The sequence below is a fragment of the Palaemon carinicauda genome, chromosome 13 (assembly GCF_036898095.1).
Source record: "Palaemon carinicauda isolate YSFRI2023 chromosome 13, ASM3689809v2, whole genome shotgun sequence".
NCBI lineage: Eukaryota > Metazoa > Arthropoda > Malacostraca > Decapoda > Palaemonidae > Palaemon > Palaemon carinicauda.
In genome coordinates, this window is record NC_090737.1 from 18,393,013 (window position 1) to 18,402,707 (window position 9,695).

Below are 9,695 nucleotides of genomic sequence, written 5' to 3' on the forward strand. Positions count from 1 at the left end.
AACAACTCTAGGTTGCGGAAGTTAACGCTCAGCGTCAAAACAAGTCAACTCCGATGGTTGGCGAACGTCCTGAACGTCACCAGGCGCATCAGCAAGTTGCCTAACGTCCAAATGCGGCTGAAAATCCACACGAGATCGCATCGAGTGTGGTACTACCCCAACCGCTTGACGTGACTTGGCTACACCAGCGTCAACAGGACGCACAACAGAACGTTTGGGTGGCTCAACGGAAACCTTATCGGCATTGTAGTCTTCCATAAGGGACGCAAGCTTAGACTGCATGTCCTGCAGTATAACCCATTTTGGGTCCACGGGAATGGGTGCGGTAACCGACGGGGTTAGCGTCTGAGACGGCACAACTTTGCCTTGCTTAAGCGGCGAGCAGTCATCCGATGACTGCAACGGGTCCGAACTGTCCCAATGACTACATCCAGGACGTTGGACCTGTCCTGAAGGGACCGACTTCCGTTTAAGAGGCCTAGAAACCTTGCTCCACGGTTTCTTGCGTGAAAAGCCTTCGGAAGACGAGGTAAAAATGGGCTCTCTCGTCTTATGGTAGGGGCGATCTTGGTGAGATACGCCTGATACCATAGAGGGAACGTCTGTTCGCTGATCAAGGCCTCTCGAACCCATAAGTCGTACGACATTACTTCTCCCCTGGGCTTGGGAGCTTGCAAGAGGTCCCGGACTAGGTGAACGACAGGCACGAACAGACGAACCCTCGGTCGCAACACTGTTCACAACACTTTGCGCACTAATCACTTTCCCACTTTCCGCCGTGGCACTATGACACTTAAGTTCCTTCACGTCAGCCATGAGTTGATTACGATCAGTTGCTAACGCTTCAATTCTCTCCCCCAAGGCATGAATAGCACGTAACATGTCTTGCATAGACGGTTCCTGAGTGCTAGAAGGGGGGTTAGGAACAACCACTACAGGGGAAGGATTAGGTTCAGGGGCATGTGGAGAGGAAAAATCTACAGACCTAGATGAACTTCTCCTTACCCTATCTCTCTCTAGTCTACGTGCATATTTATCGTATTCGAGCCAATCGAATTCCGAAAGGCCCACGCATTCCTCACACCGATCTCCCAATTGACAGGTTTTACCCCGACAATTGGAACAAACAGTATGTGGGTCGAGAGAAGCCTTTGGAAGACGCCTATTACAGTCCCTAGCATTACACTTTCGAAATCTAGGTACTTGAGAAGGGTCAGCCATTTTGAATTAGTCAAAGAAAATTCCAAAAACAATCCAAGTCATCAACAAATAATCCGATTCAATAAAGAGTTCAAGAGTTTATGTTGAGGAAAAACACCTGCACTGCGAAAGCTCAAACCAAAATAAAGTACTTCACCAAATATGATGAGAAAACTCCAGGTTCTACAGCGAGTATTGATACGTCTTGTCGTCAACGTCGACAGAGAAGAATTGAAGGGTTTGTTTACATGCAAGAGTGGTATCTGGCCGACAGTTGGCGCTGGTGGGCACACCCGCAACCTTCATAGCGATCGCTCGCGAGTTTTTTGAGTGTGTTTTCTGTCGAGCCGCAGAGTTGCAGCTATTATATATTCACCGGCTAAGTTAAATATTTAAAACAGAATTATAACAATTATAATTATGTAATTCATCTAAGAATGTTCACTAATAGTAAGAACGAATGAATCCCGAAGGGAAGCATTCTACACAGAAGCTGATATGTTAACAAATACAATTAGATTTGATTAAAAATAATTGAGACAAAATAAACGGAGTAGCAACTCAACCCGCAACGGGAAGGAAGCTACCGTAATACGTAGTAGTAATAAAAGGGTGAACGACCTCAAGTGAAAGAGAGAGAGAACGTAGTCAAACTAAACTCCCATGTTCCCTAGGCTGATAGACCAAGTTCCTCGTAGGGAAGGAGAAACAGATTAATAAATAAAGTCCAGCGATGACGATTCCCCACAGCGCCCGCCAAAGGGAAGACCGAAGGACCAAGGGAGAGATCGCGACCCATGAAATGTCACCGTGGGGGCCTGGAACCACACGGAGATGTTGTCGTACAATTGAGTGGACTTCCTACACACACACACAGCACAAACACTGAAAAGGAAACATATTTTATTCCTATACTCAAATATATACATAAACATAAGAATGTTTACATATATATTAAGTATATGAAAAGTAAGTAATTAAGTAAAGACAAAACATTAATGGCTGCCATGCGAGGACGGGACAGAGACGTCTGCCCACTGTCCAAGCCAAAAGCGAAGAGAAGCAGTTCACCGGTGTGTGCGGGGGGAGGGGTAGCTAGCTATCCCTCCCCTACCCCCTCGCTAGCTAACGAGAGGATAGTTAACCCTTGTTAAAAATCTAATGGCTCGTCATTTCAGTTACGCCGAAAGTAATACCCCCTATGTAAATAGCATGGTTTGTATTTCGGTTACGGAACAAATATAAGTTTCATGCATTTAGCGTTAAAATAATTTCATATAATTACCTTGCGTGGCATACAACCCATGCTTTTGAGATGGTCACAAATATTCCAACCACACAGTTTTCGTCATATTTTACCTAGCGACTCGAAAATTCGCTGTGTGTAACTACAGTATTGTACACTTATACAAAGATCTATCAAAAGTTTGAAGTGCAAGAATCATAAAGTAATGCCCATGCATCACAAGTTATCCAAACATTTCCTGCTACTGTACCTTTATTTCAAAGTTTTCTTATTCTCCCTCCTAAATATCAAGGTTTCCAAATCAAAGCTCCTCCCACTTTTCTTGGAGGGAGTTAATGTGAAGCATTAATTATTTAATTTCTAGAAGCCCCATTTGTCAAAATCCTCAATAATCACTAAGTTAAATAGTTGACATTTTATCCTATACACAATTAAGGGAGCCTTTATAGTACACTGGAACAAACCGGGTGAAAAATTTCAAAAGTTATGCCTGAAAAAGAAAAAAAAAATTTTAAAGGGAAACAATCACAAGACCACCACCTAACTTAAAGTTCCCCACCTAACCTAACTTAAGAGCAGTAACTTTACTTACTTACCTAACGGGGGCTACGGCTCCCTGTGACCCGCCTTATACTGCCTCATTTTTTAGCTTACCCTATGACTAAGTCTCAACTATGTATTTGCTTCCCAATCGGCTTTACTCCTGGGAAGGTAACACTAAATCGTAATATTTCGTAAAACTAGCTTCATGTTATTTCAGACCAAAATAAGGTATTATTACAAATTCGGATATCTATTACTTTTTACTCATATATTTTTTAGATGATTCGTGCAGAAGTTACTTAAATTTTCCGCAAATTAAGGGTTAAGGAAATATTTGCCGATAAATATATTTCCTGATTGTTATCCCAAGGATGTATTTGCATTGCCATGTTAGTTTTTCTCCCGATGGAATTTTGTTTCTGTCAATGCATTGTAGGTAAAAATGCCTGATCGTCCTTTGTTTTTGGTTAGGAATTATGGGTACGGTAAAAATGCTGAAACCTGAATGGTTACAGTACTTTGTTTCATGACAATCCTATTACTGTAACTGCTATTTTGGAATTAACACCTTCTAAAAATAGTGTGTATCAGTTGATTGCTATAAATTCCATTATGCATACGTGCGTTAGTTGTTGCTTCTCAAATTTTGTTGTTATTGGACATTTTCACGGACATTATAATGGAAATCTAGAACTACAGTAGTGAATAGGTTTCTGCGTGAACATTCAGTGCTACTAATAAGTGTTAAGTGTTCAAAGTAAGTGCCGTGGTAGTACTATTAAGCCAAAATACTAGCCCACGGGGCTAAAGTGCGTAACGAAACAGTCGTCTTGCATAACATAGGAGCAATGAGATAATGTTTAATCGCAAGAGAAGCGAGCATATGGAAAAACAAAAATAATTGAATCATTAGCTCAATTAATTAATGAGGTATTTGTAATATGATGCAGACTGATACGCACAACTCGACTCCATAAAAAATGGTACAGAAAATCACATTTTCTATGCGTCCGGATGTCTGGCAAATAAAAGCTCCAGTATTTTGAGTGTTTGATTACTATCACTTAATTTTGATTACAGTAACTGTTTGTTTTATAACGATTATTGGTGTGTTTATCTTATACAGGTTTCTCCCACCAAAAAAAACCTCAATTTCCCATTGTGGAACCTGATTATTGTAGTTGTTTAGGGGGCCCTGTATCTCTAAATCTGATAATTTGCAATAAAAATAAAGGTCAAATTAATTAAAAACACACTAATTATGCCAGAATGTATATACTATATATTTTTATATAGGATACACACATTTGGCTGTAACTGTAATTTTCTCCAAAATTAATAAATTCCCAGTTCAATTATAAAATTGTGCCATATTAGTTAGGACATTGAAACTAGCATAATTTAATAGATGTTTTCAAATGCACTATTTTGAATCTCACATACTAATGGCAGAAACTTCAATTACTGAAGTTACAATTTTAATAAAAAAATAAAATACCTGTTTTGCTCCTTTTATCATCTTAGAACATAATATCACAGGAGTCTAACTTCAACCAGTAGTGCTCAAATAAAATAAAGGGCCAGTTTTATATTCTAAACTTCTTTGCTATTTATTTTCACAATTGGAATATAGCTCTTACTTTATTGATCATGTTAATAAGAAAAGGTTAGGGTAGAAACATGTGTCTGAATATTTAGTCTGTTCATTGGAAAAAGAAGGCAAGTCCGTGTTCGAACAGATGCTGGAGCGCGAAGTCGTCCCTTTCATAAGTGAGAACGTATTATTATTATTATCATTACTAGCTAAGCTACAAACTTAGTTTGAAAAGCAATATGCTATAAGCCCAAGGGCTCCAACAGGGAAAAGTAGCCCAGTGAGGAAAGGAAACAAGGAAAAATAAAATATTTTAAGAACAGCAACAGCACCAAAATATTTCCTATATAAACTATAAAAACTTTAACAAAATAAGAGCAAGAGAAATAGGACTGTATAGTGTGCCCGAGTGTACCCTAAATCAAGAGAACTCTGACCCAAGACAGTGGAAGACCATGGTACAGAGGCTACGGCACTACCCAAGACTAGAGAACAATGGTTTGGTTTTGGAGTGTCCTTCTCCTAGAAGAGCTGCTCACCATAGCTAAAGAGTCGTTTCTGAACTTACCCAAAAGAAAGTAGCACCTTGAAGTTTGTATAATTGAAAATTAACGCTAAAATACTCGCCCATGGATATAACATGCGTAGCAAAATATAGTTTGCTTGCCAGATCATAGGAGATGAGATAATGTTTAATCGCAACCAAAGCAAGCATACAGCAAAGGAAAAACCAATAAATGAGCTCAATTAACAAAGGAAGTGTTTGTAATATTGTGAATACTGTTACGAACGACTCCATAGAAAATGAGATAAAATCCCGGTTTTTATGCATCCAGAAGTCCTAACAAACAAAAGCTCCAGTGTTTTGAGTGTTTCATTACAGTGAACCCTCGTTTATCGCGGTAGATAGGTTCCAGGCGCGGCCGCGATAGGTGAAAATCCGCGAAGTAGTGACACCATATTTACCTATTTATTCAACATGTATATTCAGACTATTAAAACCTTCCCTTGTACGTAGTACTGTTAACAAACTACCCTTTAATGTACAGAACACTTAATGCATGTACTACAGTACCCTAAACTAAAACAGGCACAAATATTAAAGGCAATTTTATATCATGCGTTTCCTAAACACGCTAAAAAGCACGTTAAAAAATGGCAACCAATATTTTGTTTACATTTATCTCTGATCATAATGAAGAAACAAACTGGAGGTAGAGCTTTGCTTATTACCCAGACATATTTCCCATACTATTCCCTTAGAGCTACATCACATCTTCCTACTTTAGATATATATATATATATATATATATATATATATATATATATATATATATATATATATATATATATATATATATATATATATATATATATATATATATATATATATATTTATATGTATACACATATACATACCTACATATATACATCCATACATATATACATAAAAACATGCATACATATATATGTATATATGTTACTGTATATATATGGGTTATGGAAAAAATCCGCGAAGTGGTGAATCCGCGATGGTCGAACCGCGAAGTAGCGAGGGTTCACTGTATTGTTACTCGATTTTGATTAAGATAACTGTTTTTTTATTAAAATGACTAGTTTTTTTACGATGACTGACGCAAACCAATTTTTAAAAAGGTAATCTAAATATCAATGGAATTAGAAAAGTACAATATAGATTAAGGTGTTTTGAACCTAACCGCTGATGATACCTAGCGCAAAGCCATAGTTTTTTAGTTATAGTAGAGGACACACCATAAATGAAAAACCATGGATTTCCGCCCAAAATTATTATAAAAAATGTTCAAAACACCAAAAAAAATAATTAAAAACCATTTTTGGAGCCTTCGTATATCAGCGGCCAGTTCCTCCAGCGAGCATAAAATATGGACACCAACTAACCTAAACTTCCCCCACCCCCCCTTAACCTAACCTACAAGCCGTGTCCTTACCTACTTACCTAACAGTGGGACTAAAGCCCCCTGTGAGCCCCCTTACACTGCTGCATTCTTAGTCAACCGCCATTATACATACAGGTGGCCACTATCATACATACAACCCCCATTCTTATTTACTACAAACCATTTATTACACCAATCTGTTTGGGGTGCAGATATCTACTGTATGGATATCTACGGATACGACCTTGAATATACACACCTTAGGATAATCATTCCGGGGGTTTGAACCCTGTGATACCTGACGGTAATTCTCTTGTAATATCACTCGCAGAAATATTATACAGTAGGAAGTTGCCGGAGGAAACTTCCATCAGGACGCCATGGCTATCTCACCCAAAAATAGATTTTTATTACGTCAAAATCAGTTTTATTACACCATTCTACAATTTTACCCAACCCATACAGAAAATAGATTTGAGAAGTAATTACAAAGATAACACCTGCCCCCAATTGGGATGTCTTAGCCTGCCACTCCTGACAGTAAGCTACGCTATGGAAATTTCGAAATTAGGGGTCGGAGCGTTTGTATATCAGCGGCCGGTTCCTCCCGCGTTGATTAAAAATGGACCTCAACTGACCTAAAGTTTCCCCCCAACCTAACCTACAAGCCATGTCCTTACCTACTTGCCTAATGGGGGGGGGGCGCTAACGTCTCTCTGCGACCCCTCTTAGATTGCCATAGTCTAAGTTAGTCATAATACAGGTGGGCCGCTATCATACATACACCCCTAGAGTCTACACAAGGAATACTTGAAAAAAAATAACTGTTTCTATGAGCTATGAAATAATGTCGTAAACTATGGTCTACAAGTATGGCAATGGTCCTACTTTAGCCTAACCAGTAAGCTGGTCCCAACCCCCACAACCGCCCCTTCTACTTACACGTAGCTCGAGCTTGTGGGCAGCGGATTCCAGTTCCATTTTTATGCCTAAAAAGGAAAACTTCGAGCCGTATTGTTCTAACGTGCTTAGTTACAGGCTTCTCACTGTTAATCACCTTATATTTTTCTCAATTCTTCAGGAGGTTTGTGATGATTCGGGAACTTAAAGGAGTAACGACCAATCAGTCCATCCCAGTATTGCTGTTGGGTAGTTGTCCCTGTAACGGCCACCCTGATGGGGTTTTATTCAACTAAACATAATGTTAAAAATATGTTTGGCAATAACTAATATAGACCTACAAAATAAAATAAAGGAGAAGAACAAGCCCGATGATTTAAAAGAAAAAACAAAAACAGAAAAAAACAATACTTACAAAATAAAATAAAGAACAAGCACAAAAATGTGAAAACACAAAAAAAAAAGATGAAAATAAACAATAAATTAAAGAAAACAGTTAAGATTTAAGACCAATAGCCCTTATAAATGTATCATATAAAATGTTTATGATCTTTGGAAAGTGTTATAATAGTGATCTGAAAACTATTAAGCCTGAATACAAATGCTAGCGAATAACTGAAAAGATACAGAGCAAAATATAAACTGGAAAAAAATTATTTTCACACATCAAGGCCCGCCTGAACATACTCTTAGTGTCTGATGTAGGGCGAGAAATAAACCCCTAAAAGTAAAAGTATTATGAAAGATTTGGAAATGAAAGAAACACAAGCCGGGTTTACAAAAGAGGAAAGAGGAGAAGAGCACATGTTAATTTTACAATAGTGTGTTGACTAGATTTATAAAAGGAAAGAAAATTTAAATGTTATTAGCTGCCAAAAATGTTAATATGGATAACATATCGAGAAAATGTGGCCTTACCAGGAATACTGTATGGAACGGGAGTGATAAATATCACAGAACATTAAATAAAAAGGCTACAACAAACAGAAAAAGGAGTAGGCAGAAATTTTTACGGTACCGCCACGAGCAAAAGTAGCTTACTCCTCAGAAAGAGATAGAAATGTCGGAAATGAAGACTATAAAAACTATAAAACCTTCAGGAAAATGGGAAGAGAAAAGATCAAGGTCAAGATTAGAGAAGTAGATGATAAAAATCGGAAGACGAGATAAGCGAAAACAGTAGTTTAGAAATATATGTAAAAGAAAAAAAGTCAAGTAAGATAAGAAATGTTTTATGATAACAAACCACTCACTTATTTTGTACAGAGCTATAACCAACTGTTTAAGATTAAATGATAGAAAATACATGAATGAGGAAGAGTAGCGAGTAGTCGTGCCGAGCAGAGGTAGAAGACCTCGCCCATTTTTCTTTTTTCTTTTTTTACTCTTGTCAAGGCCTCGGCGAAGAGAGAAGGAAAAGAATGCATCAACCATATAAAGAGGGAAAGAAGAAAATTAATTAAAAAAAAAATATTTGATTAAAAGTAGAGTGGATAGATGAAGCTAAGAATATAGATACCAAGCGTGGACAAAAATGAAAAAAATCAAAGAAATATGTCAAAAGAAAACTACGGTGCCGACTAAGAAGGAAATCCCTCCGTCAAATATTTACCCGATTCTAAAACACACAACTTATTGGGAGTTAATAGCAGAAACCGGAATATGGCCAGTTAAAAATAGAATAAATTATAAAAAGGTGACCCTTTCTCATAACAACAGATGATAAGCGATTAGTCATGGAGATAATGGAAACCAAATATGGGAATGCTGGAGAAAAAAAAAAAACTATCATAGAAATATGCAAATATGGTATTAAAATTGAAGATAAAAGAAGGCATAAAAAGCAAAGTAAAGTGGTAAAGGAAAAACAATGGAAGACAGTAGAAATGACCAAACTGTGGTATGTAAATAGTAATCAGACAGTAAAGATACACAAAAGAACTTAACACTAAGGAAGCAGTAATAGTTATGAAGACAAAGTTGAATATGACATAGTTAAAAGAAAATGATAGAAACATGAATAAAAAGTATAGGCTTTGGGTGTTGTGTAGGGAGGCAAATGTGGCAACTGAGGATACCTTTAGCTATAATGAATTAAGAAAAACTAGAAGCAATGGCACAGTATACCATGAAAAGAAATGTTACCTGATATAGTAGACAGGCCACGGAAGTTAGAAATAAAAGTATGTAAGGTGTGCTGCTTGTGTAGGAGGTAATAAATGGTAATGTAGGTAGTAGAATGGCCAGGGCACCAGCCACCCGTTGTGATACGACCACTAGAGTTATGGCATCT

The 9,695-nt window shown here is 37.6% G+C and overlaps 1 protein-coding gene across 3 annotated transcripts in view; it reads right to left on the reverse strand.

Moving 5' to 3' along the window:
• TBC1d7 (TBC1 domain family member 7) overlaps positions 1 to 7,672 on the reverse strand; it is an 81,972-nt gene extending 74,300 nt beyond the window's left edge. The window contains exon 1 of one of the 3 annotated variants that reach the window (XM_068385417.1): positions 7,560 to 7,672. The gene's annotated coding sequence lies outside the window, so the exon portion shown is untranslated. Of the gene's footprint in view, positions 1 to 7,444 lie in introns of all 3 variants that reach the window. The other 2 variants (XM_068385416.1, XM_068385415.1) reach the window with 2 other exon arrangements.
• Positions 7,673 to 9,695: the final 2,023 nt, after the last annotated feature.